This window comes from Pipistrellus hanaki (assembly GCF_964339955.1).
Source record: "Pipistrellus hanaki genome assembly, chromosome: 15".
Taxonomy (NCBI): domain Eukaryota; kingdom Metazoa; phylum Chordata; class Mammalia; order Chiroptera; family Vespertilionidae; genus Pipistrellus; species Pipistrellus hanaki.
In genome coordinates this window covers 13,773,729-13,795,515 of record NC_140517.1, presented here as the reverse complement: position 1 = coordinate 13,795,515, position 21,787 = coordinate 13,773,729, and the positions used below count along the sequence as shown (strand labels likewise).

The 21,787-nt window shown below is 53.1% G+C and overlaps 1 protein-coding gene across 6 annotated transcripts in view; it reads right to left on the bottom strand.

Moving 5' to 3' along the window:
• Positions 1-21,787, bottom strand: part of ZFHX3 (zinc finger homeobox 3) — a 239,300-nt gene that overhangs the window by 159,458 nt on the left and 58,055 nt on the right. Inside the window, exon 1 of one of the 6 annotated variants that reach the window (XM_084906954.1) lies at positions 15,322-15,577. The exons of the other annotated variants lie outside the window; for them this stretch is intronic. The gene's annotated coding sequence lies outside the window, so the exon portion shown is untranslated. Of the gene's footprint in view, positions 1-15,321; positions 15,578-21,787 lie in introns of those variants that run through there. 6 annotated transcript variants of the gene reach the window in all.

The window sequence follows — 21,787 nt, the reverse complement described above, 5'->3', positions numbered from 1 at the left end:
AACAGCTAAAATAAAAATCATGCCAAGACCGGTTTGGCTCAATGGATAGAGCATCGGCTTGGGGACTGAAAGGTCCTGGGTTCGATTCCGGTCAAGGGCATATACCTTGGTCGCGGGCATATCCCCGGTAGGGGGTGTGCAAGAGGCAGCTGATCGATGACTCTCTCTCATTGATGTTTCTAGCTCTCTGTCTCTCTCCCTTTCTCTCTGTACAAAAATCAATAAAATATATTTATAAAAAATAAAAATTAAAAAATTAAAAAAAAATCATCATCTATAATTCCACCAACCAGGAAGCCACAGATAGGCAGGTAGATTTGGAATTTTTTTTCTCCCTCTGCCCGTCTATAGTTACAGATCTTCTTCACCAGCCTCAGACCACACTGCCTCTTACGTGGACTGCCCTTTTAACTTAATTTAGCATGCAAGTTTTCCCCTGACGTCCAATATTCTTCATAAGTTAGAATTAATGGCTGCATAGATACTGCATCCTATGAACACAGCATAATCCCTCCACTAAATTCTATTGGTGGGTTTAGGCAATTCCTAATATTTTGCAGTGAAAGCTGCAATAAACTCCCGTAAGTCTTTGTAAATATACAATTAACAAGACAACTAATAAAATATAAGTAGCAGTTTCATTGCTACCCACTTATTCGAGCCAGGCATGCTTCTGAGCATTTTAAAATATACATTATTTCATTTGACCCTCAAAACAGCCCATTTTACAGATGAGGAAGTTGAGGCTTAAAGGGTTAAGTGTCTTATATGCAAGTCACATGCTAGCGGAGTCAGCCTTTTCAACCAGTAAGCCTTCCTTGCTGCTAAAACCTAGGCTCTGATTGGTGACATTCCTAGCTTTTGAGCCAGTAGAATTGCTGGCCCAGAAGCCAGGAACACTTGAGATCTCTGGCACATGCCAAACGTCCTCTGGGAAAGCCCTTCCAACTCATGCCCGCACTGGCACACGAGCATCCATTTTCCTGCATCTTCATCAATAGCGGGTATTCTTTTGTTGTGTCTTTTTTTTTTTTAGTGTGTGTGTGTGTGTGTCCACTTGGCAGGCAAGAAATCACATCTCATTTTAACTCATGTTTTGCTCGTAAGAGAGAACCCATCTGCAAATAGTGGTTGGCAATTCATACTTCTTTTGTGAATCCCCTGCCACTTCTAAGGCGGGGGAGGGCTGTCCTTGCCTTGAGGATTAATAAGAGGGATTTATTTATAGGATCTCACTGGTGATCCCTCACTCGATGTTCCACAAGCCCACGGGCTCCGAGAGGACAGTCTGACCTGCTAACGCTCGCTGCTGGTTCGGACCACGTCTCCTGTCCTTCCCTCGGGTCCCACTCGTGGAACCGCGTGGACACCTCCTCCACGCCCCCCCCCCCCCCCCCCCCCGAGGCCTGGAGAAGGCGCCCTCCTCTCTGATTGCGGAGAGCTGTCCTGCAACAACAGTTCTCACGCTTGCTGTGCAGAGGGGGCCGACTGTGGGGCTTCGTCAAGGTACGAAGTTGCCAGGCTCTGCCCTAGACTCCAGGATCAGGTGGCCAGAGGAAGGGCTGGACACTGCTGCAGGAGGTCCGGAAGCCCCCTGTCTCCGAGGCCACCGAGGCCCACTGCGGCCCCTGGCTTTCCCCCGCTGTCATCTTCATCCATGTCCCCACCCTTGCTGACCCTGCCACCTTGACATCTCCTTTCCCCCTGGGCTGCTCTGACACAACTTCCTGGCTCTCTTTCCAGCTCTCCGCCCTCTCCCTGATCCTGAGCTCGCCATGGATGCCTTTCCCACTTGTTTGATAGCATCCCCTGTTACTTTAACCCACAGACATTCCTCCTCTCCGTTCTCCTATCATCATCCTCCTCCCCTCCTCCCCCCACCCCCCCGGCTCTCTGCTCTTATCTCTGTCCGTCGACTACCTTAACTACTTCTGTGGTTTCAATTACTGAAATTATGAATTGACTCCCAACACACAATGTTCCATTCCTGACTTATCGCTTGAGTCTGTGTCTCATGCTTTCCTTAGACCACAAGATATATCAGTAAGTGGCCGGAGCTCTCCATCTCTCAACGCTCGGCATGGCTCAACTCGTCCCAATGGAACTGCCCCTCGCTGACCGCCCGCTCTCTCTGGGTGGGACTCCTGGCGCCATCTTGGATTTCGGGAAACAGGAAGGGAAGGCTAGTCTAGGCTTCCCAATGCCATGTTCTGCGGGTGCCTTTCCCAGGCAAGAACCAACCTATACTCTTCGGAAGGTTTGAAACTAAAAGCTACCCCCCCTACACACACGACTGCTCCATCACTTTTCTAACAGGGGGGTCGCTGCCCGCCCCCCATCATCTCCACGTTCTCACACACTCTTAGTCTTGGTTCCCGCAGCCCCAAGCCCTTCCTTTCTCTTCCTCGACATTTATCCAAATCTTGGGCATCCTTTAAGAAGTGCAAGCTCAAGTTCCAGGTGGGCAGTAATACCCCTGCTATCTATCACTCAACCCCCCAAACCTCTCTCCTCTCTGCACACCTACAGCAATCGTCCACACCGTCACTAGAACAATCTCTCCTTGCTTCACTTCCTTTGCTTTTATCTCCACAACTGGACTATAAGCTACCGGAGGGCAAAAACCAGCTAGTATTTCTGTTCATCTCCTAGCTCAGTGGCCGGCAAACTGTGGCTCTCGAGCCACATGCAGCTCTTTGGCCCCTTGAGTGTGGCTCTTCTACAAAATACCATGATTGAAACTTCATGGCCCATGCGAAGAAGTCGGTTTTGGGCTCTCAAAAGAAATTTCAATCGCCGTACTGTTGATATTTGGCTCCGTTGACTAATGAGTTTGCTGACCAACCACTGGCCTAGCACACACGGTGAGTGTGCGGTATGGACAAAAGACTTGATGAACGGCACACTGCCTCTGTCTACCAGACGTCTTCAAGAACATTGGTGGGAGGGTGCTGATCTCAACATCACATACAATGGATCGCCAAAGACCCAACCATCCTGATTTGGAGGCTTGGATTGATTCCAGAGTATTTCAGTATCCTGTGGTTTTACAGCATTGTTCCCTGCTCCAAAATTACGGAGCGCCCGAAGTCTACCCCGTTGACCCTTGTTCAGCCATCCTAAATAGCTGGTCAATGACACAAAAATCCAGGAAGCCAGGCAAATCCTAACATACCATTCTGCTGAGGAGGATCGGGGGAATCGGGTCCCAAACCAAATATGGGTGACCCTCAGGGGAAGGGTTAAGAAGCCGTACTCACTGGTTTACTAGGCCAAGGAGCCTGTGAGGCTTCCTGGATTCTTATTGTGAGGCAGTTCTTAGAGGAACTTTTAATTTGAATAGTACGAGTAACCGTTGTAGCTCAAGGCTGCCCACCCCCGAGAGAGACTGAACTGGGGAAAGTCTGTGTGTGTATTTGCACTTGTTTCAGAAATGCAGGTAGAAGAAGCCCTGGGCTTTCTTGCTTCACACAGATCTGCCCCACCTGAGCGCCAACCAATAACCTCTGACAGCGGTTTTCCTCCTGGTCCTCGGGCAGCCCCTGGAAACCCCACCTCCCTTTCTGGGAGAGAGGAAAGCCGGCCCGGTGCTCTGTGACCACCAGCTCCGCCACCTGCGGCTCGCGGGCCAGGCGGGCCAGGCGGCAGGCGGCCTCGGGGGAAGGAGAGTCTCCTTCGGCAGGCAGGCGCCTCCAGCAGGACGCTCTGGAAAAGGAGCGTCTTTTCCTGCCGGCAGGAAGAACGCCACACAGTGGGCTCGCCATGGGCAGAGCTGGCACTGGGCTCCGGAACTGGCACCAGGACAAAGCAAACAAGGGTTGCCCTCGGAAGGCTCATAAACTGGTCACACACACACACACACACACACACACACACACAACACACACGGCCTCTCACAGCAAGTCCCTCAGATCTTCCCTGGCTCCTGAGCATAAACAGCTTTTCACACAGCAGGCAGCCCGGGAGGCACTGCTCCGCTAAGCAGGGCCAGGAGCTGTAAGGCCCAGAGAGGATCACCATGCAGAGGCCAACGCCCCACCCCCCCACCCCTCCCCCACACACAGGTTCCCCCGGTGCCCCAGGAGGGGCATGCCTGGCTGGGTGCCCCCAGGTACCCCTCCAAGTGGTTTACCAAGGGTCTCCCCAACTTGCTGTTTGGAGGGCACACCAGACGATGATTCCATCCCCGAGCCTCCTCATCAGCGTGGTTTGACAAAACGGGAGATTTGAGAACGTGTTTCATATGGGGTAGCCCTCCAACCCTCATGGCCTACAGAGTCAGGACAAACTTCACTTCCCTCCCTCGTGGTCCCATGAACAAGACAGCCATCGGGGACCTTGGAAGAGACAGCCTGGAGAGGGTGCAGGGTCTGTCCCTTTCCAATGCCAAAGCTGAGCACCCAGCTGGGTGGCAGGCTAAGTAAAATTAAACTATGTGTCCTATTCCTCGCAGCCCCTCCTCCATCCCACAGGGTCATGAGGACGCCCATTACTTGCACTGTTACTTTTAATCAAGAGAAACAGCTCCAGACACATTTACTGCTGGCCACTTCAGAGAGTGGCCCTCGGAATTTGGCACAACAACCACCAAGGGAATGAATGTCCTTCTTCCCGCAGAAGGGTCCAAGACTTCGCACTCCTTCAGCCTCCCGGAAGCCACCCGAAGGAAGAAGAACCGAGCGGCTGTGGGTGGTGATTACCCCCTCAGGCACTCGGCAGAAATGGCTCCGGTGGACTTTCTCTTCTCGCTGCTGTGGGGTCAATAGCCACCGCGGAGAATCGCCAGGGCCATGGCAGAGAGTCCGCGGATTAATTACGCCGGCACGTCTCCTCCCGAGCCCCGCCAAGACGGAACAATTGAGTTTGGGAACGAGTGTGGTTACATATTTTTCCTTAATGGCTTCCTGAACACCCTGGTTAGGAGCGATCCCCCGGGGGGGGGATTGCCAGTTCAAGTCATAAAATGTGATCAATGTAGATCAAGACCCCGTGCTAAGTGTCTGAGAGGAGAGAAGGAGAGACGTACGTGTGCAAACACACAAACCTATGAGAAATGCATGTTAACCCAAAGGACGTCAGCTTCCCTTCCCAAGGGGCCCCCTCCCTCCTGCCCCCCCCCCAAAGCTCTGTGCACCCCACTAAAACTTCCCTCCAGCAGTCCTAATCCTGGGCTGCACCTGGACAAGAGAACCAAGCCACACTAAAGACTGGGGAACGCCAACCTGGCCAGTCAATGGGGCCAACTCCTGAGGCCACGATCACAGAGGCTATTGGGGTTCTGGCCCCACTGGACTTGGGTTTTATGCTCCTGAGCACCATGCTTATTAACCCAAGCTCACCGGTGGCGCCCATGATTTTGACTCGCTCACGCCAGTATTTACTGAGGGCCCACAATGCACAGATTCCTGCTAGCTTGGTCTCCTTAGAGTCCAGCCGGGCAAAATCAGAGCTAGATGGCAGCGCTCAGGGCGCTGGTAGGACGGACAGCCCTTCACGCGGCCGCTGAGTTGTCCAGGTGACTGCTCCCCTCGCTCCAGGCTTCGTCTCTCCTGCCAGAATCTGTCCTCCTGTCCGCCAGATATGGTCGGCGATGACCTCTGACGTCCAGCTGCATTTAGAAACAGCCCGGCTGTTGCGACACACGGTCTGGCGGGTTGAGCAATGGCCCTGAAACCCTATAGCGCTGAGGATCAGCCTACCGTATCCTCTGGCCGTGCTAATCCCTCTCAGCGTCTCGGCCTCAACCCACATGGGAGTCACCAATTAAAGGAACATTAGGGCTGTTTGAGACTGACCATTTCCCGACAGCTCAGGATTGTCACCCCTGGGACGCGGGGCGGGCCGGCCCTCTAATAACCTGGAGGAACTGCCGGAGCCGCGGAAGGGCGGGCCCGCACAGGGCCTGTCCTCCCGGGGGATGCTGCCCGGAGACCACGGGCGCTGCCTTCCGCTGGCTCCTCTCAACAGGTTCCCCTCCGCCTCGCCGCCCTCTGCATCCCCCATCCTGGTGTCTCTGGCCTCACTTCCTCTTCAGGCTGGCCCCAGGGATTTGACTGGCTCACACACATGGTGGCAGAATGTTCTAGAAGCAGTGTCCAACCTCCCCAAGTCTTATCAAGGAGGTGCTGGGTAGGTGGCTCAGCCCAAACCATGGCCTTTCGCAGCGCCTCGTCCTGAGGACAGGGTCCTGGGAGGTGCGGAGAGTAATGCGGATGTGGGGGCGGGGAAGCGGGGAGGGGAGCCCGGTTGTTAATGGACTGATGGTTGAAGCATCCAGTCTAAGAATGAAAACAAACCAGCTCTGAGAAGTCTAGTCTCCAAACTTAACCTGGCTTGGCGTGGCTTCCCCCTCCCCCACCCCCCTACCCCCAAACCATCTGGCTCTTGTCACAGGTCAGTGGGAGAAGCTGGAATGTCCATCATTCACTCGGTGTCTACCACCTTCAGGGACTCGGAAGAAAAACAAATGCCACCCAACATGTGCCTGTGGCACAGAAACTCGACTGACCCCAAAAGCAGGTCAGGAGAGAAACCTGGGCACGATTTTAAACCAACACATAGGGAGGGGTGGTGGGAGGTCAGGGGAAGGGGAAAGAAATAGGGAAGAAAAGGACTGGGGTTTTCTTGCCGAGAGAGAGAGAGAGAGAGAGAGAGAGAGAGAGAGAGAGAGAGAGGCTCTCTGACTCTTTCCTAAGCATTCACTGCCCAGCCCTTTCTGTCTCCGGGATGGAAAGTGTTACTCAGCTGCAAGGCCTCTTGCTAATTGTGGGTTTTTATTTTTATTTCCTATTACCCTCTCGCACGCCTGATGAGATTATTTTACCGGAACTGACACAGCTGGAAGCAGCAGGCATACGTGGAGCCTCTGAGGAGGTGATGCAATTTCATTTTCATTGATCAGAAATCAGCAGGGCAGTAAGTGATGGGAAATTCCATTAGAAGAAAACTTGCCAGCCATGAGCCTCAACTTCCTTGCCACGCCCAGGCCCTCCCAGCCCACCTAGGAGCCTGGCCTTCCTCTGCACGGTGTCTGCAGGGAGTGGGCCAGGGGTGGGGAGCAGCGGTCCTCACCTTGACAGTGAGGGGCTAAGTGCTGGCTGGGAGGGGATCTAACCAGGAGAGGAACATCATTAGGGCCCCTCACCCCACAAGGGCACCCCACCTCTTCTCCACGGATTAAGAGAGGTTTTCCGGGGACGCAGAATGGGAACATTCTGAAAACCAAGGCCCTCAAAACCAATACGTAAAGGATCCCTTTTCAAGGGTCAGCAAACAAGAAGAGAGGAAGCCAATAAACAATAGTCTCAAATGTTCCCCAACCACTCTTTTTCTTAAAATATATTTTATTGATTTCAGAGAGGAAGGAGGAGGAGGGAAAGAGAGAAAGGATGAGAGAGAATCATGGATCGGCTGCTTCCTGCCCACCCCACCCTGGGGATGGAGCTGCAACGTGGGCATGTGCCCTGACCGGGAATCGAACCCGTGACTCCTGGTTCATGGGTCGATGCTCATCCACTGAGCCACACCAGCTGAGCCTCCAACCACTCTTAGAGAGGATCTTCAGGGTACCTACCGTTTTCTGAGGGCCTACTGTGTGCCAGGCATTGTGCTAGTGCTGATCATGCCTGAACTCTGATCCTCCCTAACATGCCAGAATGATCACCCCTCTCTCCCCCCCACAGTAGAGGAAGCAGAGGTCCTGGGAGGTGGGGGAGGGAGCCCGCTGGGACCCACGCCTTCCCGAGGACTAGCAAGTCTCAAAGGAACAGCAGAGGGAGACTGACTGCTCCCTCACAGAGTCCCGAGAGAAAACGAAACACCCGCTTTTTCCCAGATCGAGCAAATGACAGATTCCCATCCATCCACCTTCCATCATCCTCAGCATCCCAGCAAAAGCGGGCCTCGTCCCAAGGCTGGGGTCCAAGGGGAGCTCTTCGAACTGCAATGCATAGAATGGCTACCGGTTTAATAGTTAAGGTTCCCCCCGCCCCCCGCCCCCAATAATTTCACAACTGTTTGTCCAGCAAATATTGCTTCACGCACCAAAGGCCTAGGCAGAGGGGGTGGGGCGGAGACAAAACAGGGAGGAGCTACTCAACATGACAAATTCTACAAGAAAAAAAAAATGAAAAAATCACCAGGCAGGTGGCTCACCATACTTCCTCTGGCTGGCTGCTTTGCCACATAAAACGCAAACCAGGGAAGAACCAGGCCTTGGGCACAGAACGAACAGTGCTGCAAACACAGCCCTTCACCGCTCGGAGGGGAAATATACCAAACCAAACGCTGCCAGGAAGCTTTTATTGAGCACCTACTTTGTGGCGCAGACAGCGCAGAGGACACCGGGTCTCCTCTGGTGGGCTTGCGGACTGGGTCACACAAGAATACCCAGCACGCAGCCGCTTATTTATATTCCTCACAAGAATAAAATACTACATCAGAGCATGAATTGAGGCCAGGGCGAAAGAAGAAAGAGAAGTAAAGAGCGGAGGAAAACTGGAGCCAAAAATGCATACAATAATAACCTATATATTGAGCCATAAATTAGACGCCAAGCTTACAGTCCAGAAGGACAACATCATAACTTTGTTTTTAAGTACACGATTCACAGTGTCCAGGAGAAAAAGAACAAGCCAATTGCTCCGGGTTATGTCGTTCCAATAAATTCTCAGTTGCAAAAATTGGGACGAGGACTGAAAGCAAGCAGTGTCTGCAACCCAGGGTCACCGGTCCCAGTCTCACTGTCTCTCTTGATAGACAAGAATAATGACCCCAGAGGATGCTGATGGTCTGCCCAAGGTCAGGGGCAGAGCTAGCAAGAGGACCTGGATATCTTCACACCACACGAAGTGCTTTTTCTACCACCTGTAGCTACTCCCCAATAGCCTTCCTAACCCATGGGCTGGTTGGGTTGGGGTGAGGGTTGGGGGAGGCACGCATGGAAGCTGAAATGGGGAGGCAAGGGATTGTTCTAGACCGAGAGCCTCGGAACCAAACAACTAAATGCACTAGGTAGACCTCATGTGGATACCAGTCCTAACAAACCAACTGTCAAAAGCCATTCTGGGGACGATCAGATAAGTCTGAACGGCAATTTGGGATTCTGTAATGTTAAGAATTTGTTAATTTTCTTATATAAAGACAATTTTATCACCATAGAAAATGATGAAGCATCATGATGCCCCTGATTGGCTTTAAATCAAAGCCAATGAACAGAAAGGTTAAATAAATCTGACAAAAAAAAAAGTGAATTGTTAGGTCTAGGTGATGGGGTTTCTCATATTATCCTATTTTTACATAGTAAATGTTTCAACAAAAAAAAAGAGCCCTGTTTTTACCCAATTCAGAAGAATTTTCTGAAAAGAGACTGGCACTGGCAGAGTCAAATGCCTCAGCCTTGAGTTGATGTACTCGTGGCAAGCTTCCCCCTATTACACAGAACTACATCCTCCTTTCTCTGGAAGAGCTGAAGGAATTCCTAAGAGGTCCCTCTAGGTCCCAGCTATCTCTTTAAAACTCACCATCTGCTGATCCCACCCTTAGGAGGTACCTAGCAGTACCACACTGCTAACACCAAGAAGAATCATGCTCTCGACACATTTACACGTGGCACTATCACTACCATTACTGCACAAAAATGAGCCCAATGTGACAACACAGGATAACAGCTTGATCTAGGGCCACGAGCCAAATTTTGGTTAAGAACACACCTACTCGTAAGTCAAGGACCCCCCTCCTCACTTGTTGATTTAATGGGTTAAACAATAATTTATAAACACTTTCAGTGATTTTTACAAAATAAGGTGATGTTTACCAACCATTGCTTTTGAGCCGACTGTCTTTCAGCTCGGTAGGAATGTTTTCGAAGTGGCCGGGATTGATTGCTTTGTAAAGTCTGAACCACGCTGTTCTCTTGTGCTCATGTACAAGTGGGACGGCCCGATGATAAGAGGGCTTCTTGCCACATGGGAGCCCACACATGCCCCTCCCCCTGTGGCCTCCTGGAAAATTCTCTTTGCAATAAACATTTTCATAACGGCCTTAGTATTTGGCCCAAGGAAACAGTCCCACCCAGCGCCAACCTCCCCAGGAACAGATGACAAAGCTCCTTCGATGTACACAGTGGTTTATACATTTCAAACACTTGTATTAGTATCTCATTTGACCTCCATCAAACTTGCCTTATTAAGCAGACAGAATAGGAATCATAATTCAGATTTTACGGGTTTAAAAAGATTCATCAAACATGAGAATGACTACTATGAATTACTCTTCCAATGTCTCCAGCTGGTTAGTAGCTGATCAGGGACCAGGAATGGGACTCTGGGCTTCCACGCCAGTGTCATTTCCCCTACGAAAGCATCCCTTTCCTAACCTTTGCAAACCCTTCGTAATCACGCTTCATCTCCTAAATACTCACGAAAAAAAATCTGAGTATACCAAAGACCCCAAAAATGCATTTCACAGCTCATACTTAAAAGCATGGTTATAAATAACACCAAGTACCAAGAACTTGATGGAGGACAGTTAAGTCTGAAAATCTGACGTAGATCAGAACGTGGCAGGAAAAGCATTCTAGTGAGGCACCTATTGCTGAAGCAAAGACCTCTGGCCGTAACACAATGTAAGGCGTGAGCAGGCAGAGTGCAACGCCCTCTAAATGTCCTCCGCTGTGTAGAGGATACTGCCACTCACGTTGGTTTGAACACAACTCAAAAACTATTTGCGAAAAGAAGAAAGTTAAGCATTGTCAAGGTCTAGGAGTTCCGCAGGAATGAGGTCATACCTTGAGGAGCCAATGCCAGCACAGAGCTCAAGTTAAGACCAGAGGGGTAATGTAAAGGGTGATTTCGACCACAGTATTAGTGCATCATGAATCAAAGTGCACAAATCTACGTAAAACAAGAAACTGGGGGACTGGCTTCATTCCCATCATGAATGTTACTTATCCCAAGGGCCCGAGCAGTCCAGTCTACACTCTCTCACCACAGCGGGACCCTGTGAGCTCCAGGCCCCATCATGATGGAAAGCAATGGAACCTTGGTCAACTTAATGACTACCGCCCACACTCTGAGTCTAATTAATTTATCTACTCAGGAGTGATGTTTTTAGGAAGAACATTCTGTCTAAAACTTTCCAATCTGTGGAACCAAGCTGGTTTGGGCAGAGGGAGAAAGGGGGCAGAAGTGGATGGGACCAGAATACAAGACAGTGACTGGGACCCTTTGACATCCCAGTTGGAGGGAGGGTGACCTAGGAGGATGGGGTCTGTCAGGAGAAAAGGCTTGCTTAAGCACGCCCCTGAGCAGACTCTCCAACCCCGGATAGAGGACACTCCCATCGGTATTCCCTTCGGAAGGAGACCCACCATCACTCCCCTGCGCATGTCTACCTACTCACTAGCATCAGCAGACTCAGACCTGCTCATCAAGCCTGTGACTCCTTACAAGGTCAAGTCTTGCTCTTACTACCCTAGGCCTCACCAGAGAGAGCCTACAGCCTTATGTCTTGCTGTCCAGACTCTACGGCCTGGCTTCTGGACCCCCAACCCTTACCTCGGTGGGGCTTCTATCTCGGTGGGGCTTCTATCCCATGGCCAGGAAGCCCATACACCCGTGACCCTTTGCACTTCTCCAGGCTCAGTCTGTGGCACTTGCCTTCGTCACACACCGACTGGCCTCCTCCCTATCTGATCCACTTCCACTCTGGGCTCCTCCTGGGCAGCCACGAGGGACCAGGAAGCACAGGCTGCAGGCTGGCAAGAAGGATCGGAAAATGGCAGCTGCCAGCATAACTCACTCTCCTTCTAGTCCAAGGACTGTCTCCATCTCCCCCTCCCTTTTCTCCCCCTCTTCCTCCTTGTCCTTTCCTCCACTCCCCAGGGACTCCATAAAACTCATCAGCAGTTAAAAACGAACTCCTGGCTATGGTACCTGGCTTCCCATTAGAGGTCCTTGCCACTCAGGTTGAACAGCGCCTGTGCAGTTGGGTCTGCAATGTTGAAGACCCCCATGACCGTCTTCACTGATCAGGGGGATTAAGCCACTGGATATGAGTGCAACCTCACCCCCCCAATTTCACATATTCATGTGCATACACACCTATATTCCTCATTTAGAACAAAACAAAAGAGGGCAGTTAAAAGAGGGAAATAAAACATAGAAAGTCAACATGCCACCACCACCACCACCCCCAATGCTGGCAAGATCTCATCCTGCAGGTTTCTGAGTAACTGTCACTACCTAACCCCTGACTCCTGGTTGGTCTGGGGAGTCCGTCAGTGCTCCCGAGAGCAGAGCGTCCTCGTGGCCTTTGTCTCATCCATCGGGAGAGGAGGGGAATGTAAACCGCACCGGGACCAGAGACAGGGCAGCCAGGGAGCGCGATAGGATCTGCCGCGGCACCACCATCTATCTCCCGCATTCCGGCAGCTCAGGACGGGCCGTTTCACTGCAGGCACCGGCTGGGCCAGAAGAACCTGAATCCGGGAACGAGATGTCCCCGAGTAAGTGGTTTCTCTCTAAAAGTAAAATGTGGGTCGTAAAACGAGTGCTTGAAGAGTCCCAGGAATGCCTGTTGCATCAGGGCGTAAGCACGGCAGTCCACAATTCAACTCCACACACGTCTGTCTCCCCCGGGGAGGGCGGGGCGGAGCTGAGAAGAATACTGGACAGAGCCCAGGAGGGGAAGAATCAGAATTTTCCCTCCTAACGTTTAAATTCCTGAGTCACCGTTGAAACCCCACTGCTGTAATTGTTTTATACAACTGTCTCCACGAAGGAGAAAGAAAAAAAAAAAGAAAAAAAAGCCTTTAAAAAGTTGCATTAGCTTCCAGATTCCCTGTTTAAAAACCCTTTCTTCTGCTGGGTGTCTTGAGATAAAAGCTGGGCTTGACTCTCTGGCCAGCCGTCAAATCCCAGCGCCCGCCTGGGCTGGGACCAGAGCAGGTCTCCCCTCCAGCCATGGGGGCCTCGGGCCCGCCGGCAGAGCAGGGGTTAATGGAAGCTGACCGCAGCACAGTTGTTAAGGTAATCAATACCACTGAGATACTAAAGCAGCATAAGCCACAATATTGATTGCCGAGCAGATGATAAAACTGTTTATTATGATAATTGCAGGGTCCCTGCAAGATGCTCCCAGGGCTTCCTAAAGCTGTTTACAAAACTAATAAAGATTTGCCATTTCAAGGTCTTCCATTTCAACCCATCCTCCTCCCACACCCCCAAACTCCTACCCCCGGCCCCCCCACCCATCAGCGCCTGTCCCGGGGGATGGGGGGCGTCACCACTCCCAGGGCCTCTGGGGGAAGGGCCGTCCTGCCGCCCCCTCTCCCTGCCTCCCTCTCCCGGAAAGGGAGGCCGGAAGCGCAGCCGACCAGACACTCGGGGCCTTGAGACTTCCTCCGTGGAGCCCACCATGTGATAATTATGGGGTTTTATCGATGGAGGGGGCTGAGGGCTACTTGGGCTGACATCCATTTGTTGTAACACATTTGGGAAACCACACCGCCATGGTTTGTATAATTAAAACTTCTCTGGAGAACTTGGTGGCCGTGGACTGAACGTGGTCAAGCATTTCCACCGACCCGGCTCCATGGGGCCTTTGGCTGCTACGCTGGGCTCACGTCTTACGTCCTATCCTGCCCAAGCACCAGCTTTAGCTTTGTTGCCGGCAGAAGGTAACTAACTCCTCCCTGGTCACCAGCACAGCCATCTGCCTGCCGGGAGCCCCAGGTCTCTGCACTAACAGCACTGTGCACGGGGACGGTGATAGTTTCGAGAGGAACCGGGTGAATGCAGAGGTTTTTCTCAATAAGCAGCAGGCATCGGCTAGGTAGCATCATGTTCTTCAACCCGCTCAAGGGAAAATCCACGGGGTCTGAGAATGAGTATAGTAGCTTCGGGACTGCAACGCGCGCAGACATCCTGGAAGCGTGTTTTCAGGGTATACACGAGGGGAAAAGGGAACCCCGAGTCCTGAGAACCAAGCAGCCATGCCATCAGCAATCAGAAGGCAAAGCCCCCATGCCTCCCTCAACCCTCCACAGCTCTGGCTCGATCCAGGGCGGCGACCAACAAGGATTTGACCCATAATGGAATTTGACTGGACCTGGCCTTCAAAACCACATTTGCAACGTCAGGGGCGCTACTCTGGATATTGATGGGCCAAAGACAGGCGCTTTGGAGACAGCTCTCATCCCCACCCCCACCCCCACCCCCCCCACCCCCGCCCAAAGCATGGAGAAATCGTCAAACCAATGCCCCTCGCACCACCACCTCCGTTTAGGGAGCAGAGTGCCCGCCCTCCGGCCGCCCTCCCCGTCCAGCTGCACCCGGCGGCCCTGGAGGTCACTGCCCTCAGAGCCCGCCTGTACACGTGGGCCGGTTCTGTGGGCCAGCAGGGACACGCAGCTCCTCCGCAGACACCTATCTGCGCCGCCTGCTCCCAATCACACCGCGATCAGGAGGCTGGAGCCAGTTTTTTACGGCGTGTGATCCCCTTGCCAGAGACCTTGCCGTGAACTCCCAGATACCGCGGCGTGGCTGGAAGGCATGCGCTGAGATCAGTTTAACCTGGTTACCTGCTCGCACAGGAACTACCTGGCAAACCAGGAACAGCCCGAGGAAACCCGAGGCTTCCCCACGCGTGCAGCTCACGGACAGCACACGCCTGGGCCACGCGGCCGAGGGCAGACGATCGCTCACAGCAAAACGCCCGGCTGCGCGCCCACGGGGCCCGCGTGAACAGACACACCCCGGGGCCCGATATCAAGGCAGAGCTGGACATGAACGTGACCGATCCTGCCGTTACCTTTTCACCGACCTACGCGTACACGCTTGCGCTCTCGACAATAAACTTCGACAGCACATAGTACACCCTTAGAAGGACACGGTCGGCGCTTGGAAGCCCGCCCACGCCGGCCGGGCAGGCCTGCCTAAGTGCTAAGAACCATTTAGGAGCACTGCAAACCATTAGGGCCATTAGCTCCAATTTGACCTCAACAAAATAAATCAACCCGCTAGGAACAAATTTAGAAGCTTTCCAAAGTCAAGTTTCTCAAAGCCTGAAAGCACCAGCAGCACAGGCCATGGCCGGGAGGGAGCACGCGGCCAGCCTCCGAGCGCCTCCTGTGCGGGCCTACCTTCTCCACGGCCCGCCGGGGGCGCCATGCTCCGCCAGGGCCGGGCCCGCGGCTCCGTCTCCGTCCGCGGGGTCAGGAGGCTGGGACCGAGCGGCGTCGGCGTGAAGGCCAGGACACACCGGCCATGGCTGCTGCGTAAGGAGTCCCTCTCCCCCTTCCTCCGAGTTCCCATCACATACCGTGCTCCATCTGCGCTGCTCTTAATGTCCTCTTTCCCAAAACATGTGTAGGCAGCATTCCGATTTACTTTCAAGATATATCCCGATTGGCCTTTGACTCTGCCGATTCTCGGCTCTGGGTCAGAGTTCGCCCAGCCTTCCCTTCGTGACGTGAGCAGGTATCACACGTGATAAGGACGACGGTCACCCCCACCTTCATACATGTGTCCGCACAATGGGATGATCTGCTTAACTACACGTATACAACCACTGGCATGCAACTCCAAATTTTAAATTGCAGAACGGCCCTGATTTTTTTTCACGTTTATTCTTCCCTGATAAATCACTGCATTTAAAAAAAAAAAAAAAAAATACGGATGGCCTAGCTTTGACGAAGAAGCAGGAAGTGAAATGAACTATGACACCATCCGAGCCCTCCAAGCCATAGGAGAAGAAGAAAGCAAAAAGAACGCAAGAACTAGAAGAAGCAGGCAGGCCACACACATACACGCAGAAGCCGACACCCCCTCGGCTGCCTGAGGGACAGAAACCTACTGTGTCGTCATTTCACGCGTCTCCACGGGGCAGAAGGGAGAGGTGGCAGCAAGGAGACTGGCAGAACAAGTGAGCAGTAACAGGAGAGCGGGGCTCAGCACACCGAGTTCTCTAGCCCCGGAGTCTGAATGGCTGAGAGCTGAGTAATTCTTTCCAGCTCCACCCAGCATGGATTTCCAGGTATCAAATTATATGTTAATTACAAGTACGTGAAGTTATATGAGGGGAAGTCGTGTTAGTCAGCACCCAGGGGGTGGAAGTTCGGTAAAACCGTTTTTGGAATAGCGTGCTTCACTCACAAGATTCCCTGGCTCGGGGAGAAGAGAGAAGAGGAATCGGGAGTTGATCGCCAAACCTTTCTCCTCTTCCATTCGCTGCGGGAAGGCTCAGCCAAACTTCCCTGACTTATAAAATAACAGCGTTGCCCTAACCGGTTCGGCTCAGTGGAGAGAGAACGTCGGGCCTGTGGACGGAAAGGTCCCAGGTTCGATTCCGGTCAAGGGCGTGTACCTTGGTGGCGGGCACATTCCCGGTAGAAGGTGTGCAGGAGGCAACGGATCGCTGTTTCTCTCTCATCAGTGTTTCTAACTCTCCATCCCTCTCCCTTTCTCCCTGTAGAAAAATCAATAAGATACATTTAAAAAAAAATAAAATAAAATAACAGTGTTTTCCTTTCTGTTACACAAATCCAAAAGTGCTAGGTCTGGGCCCGTGTCAGACTCAGCCAGTTCAAGGAGCAAAACACCCTCTCCCACCCCCCCCCACCCCCCACTACCAGAGTGTGCCAACTCCAGGTGGAGGCGGGGCAAGCATGAAGCCTCCCGGCGCCGCACCCCCGGCCACTCCGGAGGGTCCGGGTGGCTCTGTGTCCTCCTGGGGCCTGCAAGGCCAGAGCCTCAGATGCCGGGCAGACGTGGCCTATCTGGCAGAAGATCGAACAGGGCGTTCTGAAACTGCTCAGAAGCTCAGGCGGCAGGAACTTTATCAACGTTACACATCGTACCCCTGCCTCCCAGGCCCCCATTGGCCGCATACTGATCGTCCCGATTGGAAGGGGTGGGAGGGGAGAGCTGTGGTGAAGTCCGGGCCTGTCCAGACCGGGGAAAGGCCCCATGGAGGATGGGGAACTGAGCACCTAGGACGGTGCTGGGCTGCTGAGGGAGGCAGAGATCCATCCATCCATCCATCCATCCGTGAGGAGCAGAACACTCCTTTCTTCCCAGGCCTTCCCCTTCTGAGGATTTTTTTTCCTAGCGCTGCACCCTAACGCCTTGAAGTGGGTCAATCACAAAAAAATCCACAAGCACACGCCCTGGGCTAGCAACCCAGCATGGAAGCCGTTTAAAAGCTGCCAAGTGGTTGCTAACCTACTTTGGGTTCACCATACCTGTCATGGGTGTAGAAAGCGATTACATTTGCCCCACCAGGGGTCCTCAAACTTTTTAAAGTGGGGGCCAGATCACGGTCCCTCAGAGAGCTGGAGGGCCGGACTATATGAACTACTAATTCCTACTGTAACACCTCGGCTGTGCTCACTGCCCAAAAAACCTGGCGGGCCGGATCAGACTCCTCTGCGGGCCGCATGTGGCCCGCGGGCCGTAGTTTGAAGACCCCTGTATAATAAGGCAGTGGCGTATGTAGCACAGTAGATAAGGGTTAGCTGTTAATATTTAGGAGGGGGAGTGGGGGGCAGATGCTCATTGTTTGTGCACACATCTAGCAGAGCCCGCACCCTCCTTTGTGAGGCTCAGAGAAGCAGGGGACTTACCCACGGTCACCCCTGGCGGGAGCGAGTCCGGCCGGGCCTGCCGACCGACCGACCGGGACTCGCCCTTCCAGCTCAGTGTCTTTCCCACCGCCATCTCCCAGCACGTCCCTCGGGCAGCCCTGGCCACAGGCGGGATGATTTAGGTGACAGGTGAACATTTTAAACTCAAATCTTTATCTGTTTAATGTTTCTTGGAGCCAATACAACCAGCCCAAAACCTGAGATTCCTCAGATATCACTGCTTGGGGTGATGTGAGAGCAGGTTCTTTATGGTTTTCACAGGGAAGCCCGGGAAAAGAAAAGAAAAAAAAAAGAAAGAAAAAAAAATTAAATGAGTCTAGTACGGGTGGTAAAAAAAATAAATAAAAATAAAAAAAGATAGGGCAAAAAGGGTGTCCTCTCTTAGATCCTGGTCTGTGGCTGAAGGATCTTCCTAACACAGTCAACCGTTAAAAGTCGCCAGCGCGCGCAGGTCGGTTTCCTTTCTCTGTCTGTCTCTCTCGCCCTCCTAGGCTTAAGCCTCAGGATGAAAAGCCCCTCTGGCCTCCAGACATTCTGAGGGAGGCTGTGAGGAGGAGGGTTATCGGCCCCCATGACCCCTTTAGTCATCAGCAGCCCCTCTCCCTCTCCCATCCCCCAGCACGGACCCTGCAGCCTCCCCCGTTAATGCCTTTTTCCTGGTGCAGCTCTCACAAGAGGGCTGTTCAGTGAGGGGACCTCCGGCTGACCTTTGCTGACAGGCTCCAAGCTCCCTCTGTAAACTGATCTAATGTGAGGCCCGGTAATTAGCGACCAAGTAGTAATTGCTGCTTCTAACCATGCTGGACCGAGATTGCAAAAATTCCCCAGGGGGGCCTTGGGGAGGGGGGGTGGGGGGGAGGAGGACACCCCCACCAACCCACACAGAGGCATCTGCTCCAGGCCAAAAGGAGGGACTCAGCAACATTTCTGAGGGAGGCCAGCACTTTTCCAGGTCTTAATTAAAGTGGGACCGGGGTAAGGAGACAGACAGCTACAAAGGGAAATCAGTAAATAAAGGAGAGGGGCTGAGAGGGAAATCCGTGGCCAGCCGGCAAGAGCCCATTCGGGAAGCGCAGGCTCTCGAGGCGGGTGGCCATGTGCAGGAGACTCGCATCTCAGCCGCTGAAAGCACAAGGCAAGGAGAAGGAGAGAGGCAGCTGGGAGATGTGCAGACCTGACACCACCCCCCCCCTCCCAACCCCCCAGCAAGGACACTGCCCTGGTCTGCTCCCCTCAGACCACTCTCCTCCCCAGACAAGGTCAGACATCCCACCTTGAACTTAGAAACTTCAAGACGCTGTGTGGTGTATGCTGAAGGACCTCTTTGGTCATTCAAGCAGATCCATCCGACAGGCCGCCTTTACCAGCGGCCCCCACACGTATGGTACGTGTGCAGCACACTGCACATCCTGACTGCACAAGGAGCGGACGTGGTCAGTATAAGGTTCTCCCTCCTCCCAACTGGCGGGCGGAGCTATGACATTACTGGCATCTGTCACAGAGACATCTCCAAGACATTGAGCCATCAATCAGCGCCTGCCAAAGTGTCCTGGAGCCCACCCCTTCCTGTTCTGCCCTAGGTTCAACCCTCTCCTGTTCCCCCAAGACCAGCCACGTGCTGCTGATCCTCCATGTCCAAGGTGGCTGCCGGGCTGGGTCCATCCCCCACTCTCCAACTCCTTCAATTCTGATTTCTCTACCTCCATAATGAGTCCTGCTCATTACTGGGGAATAAACTTTAAAATTCCTCGGTGGTCAGTTTCCTGCGCCTCAAACCTTACCGTCAGGAAGACGGAGAACGGTCCCTCCCTCCTGTACAGGACAGGGGGACATCGGAGGGCACGGAGGCACGATTCGTCCTTCCTAACGAACCCTTTATTTTCCCACTCCGCCCCATCCCAACGTCTCCTGTCTGCCGTGTCCTCGGGAAGACGGCCTCGCTGAACTGCAGGTGCCCATGGCGACCCCTGAGTCGCTTTCCTCAAGTGCAGGGGCCGCTGTATCCTCCCCGCATGGAGTCCACGTTCTGCCGACCTGAGCTGCACCATTGGCCTTCCCGACCTCTCTGCCTCCGCCGGCGCACCTGCCGCCGAGAATCCCCAGCCAGAAGGAGGGCAGCGGCAGCGACGGCGCTCGTTCGCCCCCCGTTTCCCTCTGCAAACAATTAATAGGCTTATTAATAACTCCGGCCCCAGCGAGAGAGTCCTCAGACACCCCTCCTGATTAACCTCTCCCCGAGACAAGCCGTGGGTCTCCACCAGAATTCTTCTGTTCCCTATCACTTAATCGCTTCTTAATCCACAACAAGGACTTTACGCCACACTGTGGTTTTGTTCTCTCAATCTTTTATGAGGGACCCTATCAAAAGCTTTTAGAAAAACACAATTTTTTTTTTTTTTTTTTTTTTTTGCCTACCGGGTCATCTTTATTATTTTGGAATTCTTTATGAAGAAATTACAGACTTGTGCGTCGCAAATGACTAAGGAAGGCTCAGCGTTCACGGGAAACGTGCGAGTCTGACGCAGGTTACGCTGGAGCCGCCGCAGGACCTCCGTCTCTGGAGAGATCCTTGTCTGCCTTGTGTGTAAGGAACGGTGCCCCTCCCCAGCCCCCAGCTGTGGGGCTCCCCGAGACCTTCTGGCCAGCCGGGCCTGAGTGTGCACGGAGCACCAGCGGGAAGCAGAGTGCGGACCTTCCGAGCGGGAATAAAAGGCATGGGGCGGAAGGAAGGCCTGCCTGGACGTGGCAGCCTGGCTTATCCAGGTCCTGCTGCCTCACCTTCCCCAGGTGATGGTACCCAGCTGCACGGGTCTCCCGATCCCCAGGGAGCAGAGACAGCTTCTCCACCCTGGCGCCATTCCCGCGCCCTCCCGGCACCTGTTGCTGGTGCTCTGATGTCTAATTAGCATCTGCAACCAACGTGGCCCCTGACTGCAGGGGGATCCATTCCCCCGAGGGAGCAATCCCAGATGCAGAAGGCAGTGTTTCCCGGTCACCCAACAGGATTTCCTTGGCATGCTGAACTATCTAGTTCTCTTCAAGAACGGCCTCTGGGCCAGGGTTCAAAAGCTGTAGTGCACTCCCGGAACCCCTGTCTGAAAAACCTCCCCATCCAGTACAAAGGAGGGTTGAGAGGTCATCCACGTTTACGCCTAGAGCTCTACAGAATCCAGAGCTCTAGGTAAGTCTTTATCCTCGAGGAAGACCATACATGCCAAGTCATCCTGGGGCGTCTGGTAAAAGGGTCACCATCAACAGGCATCCCAAACCCCCCTCCCTCCTCAGCGAGGACCGCTCCGACGGGGGTGCCCCTAGAGGATGGACGGGAACTGCGGGGCCAGCTCTCCATTATGGGCCAGGCCGCTATGCTATTCAGCCTGGGCTTAATGAGCTCTTGCAAGGAAACAGGAAGTCTATAAAGTAATTTAAATAACTTCCAGTCCCGAAATAAAGGAAATTAAACTGTTGGCACAAACCTCTCTGATGGACACCTCTTTTGTCCCTCCAATTATATCATCCACAACGACAGCTTTCCTAGCCTTCTCCGCAAGGCCAGCCCCCAAATTCCTCTAACAGGAAACACACTATGGCTCTCAGTCAGGTTCAGAGCTCCCCAACCTTCTGCAGAAACATGTGGCGGGTGTGTGTGTGTGTGTGTGTGTGTGTGTGTGTGTGCAGCGGCCCCCAAGCCCCACACTGAGCCCCGCGCTCGCCGGCGGGCGGCATGACCTGGGGTGAATCCCATAACTTCACGGGGCTGACAGCTCACCATCAACACAGGCACCACGTGGTCTGACCGAGGGACCTCGGAGGCCGTTAAGAGGGTCCGATGAGAACAGTGCAAACTGAAAACACAAATAAACGCTGGGATTATTCCGGCAGCCAAAGCCCTCAGGCTCGGAAACTTCCACATTTTCTGTACAAGAGACACTGTGCAAGCTCCCTGCCTCCCTCGTAACTGCCAACACTTATCCACAGGTTCTTCTGTCGCTAAGCCCCTAAAGGTGGACAATTGTTAGTCCAACTAGACATGGCTTCCTTACAGGTAAGGCCTGGGGCTCTTTTTGCAAAAAAAATATTTTTTAAAATATATTTTTATTGATTTCAGAGAGGAAGGGGGAGGGAGGGAAGGAGGGGGGAGAG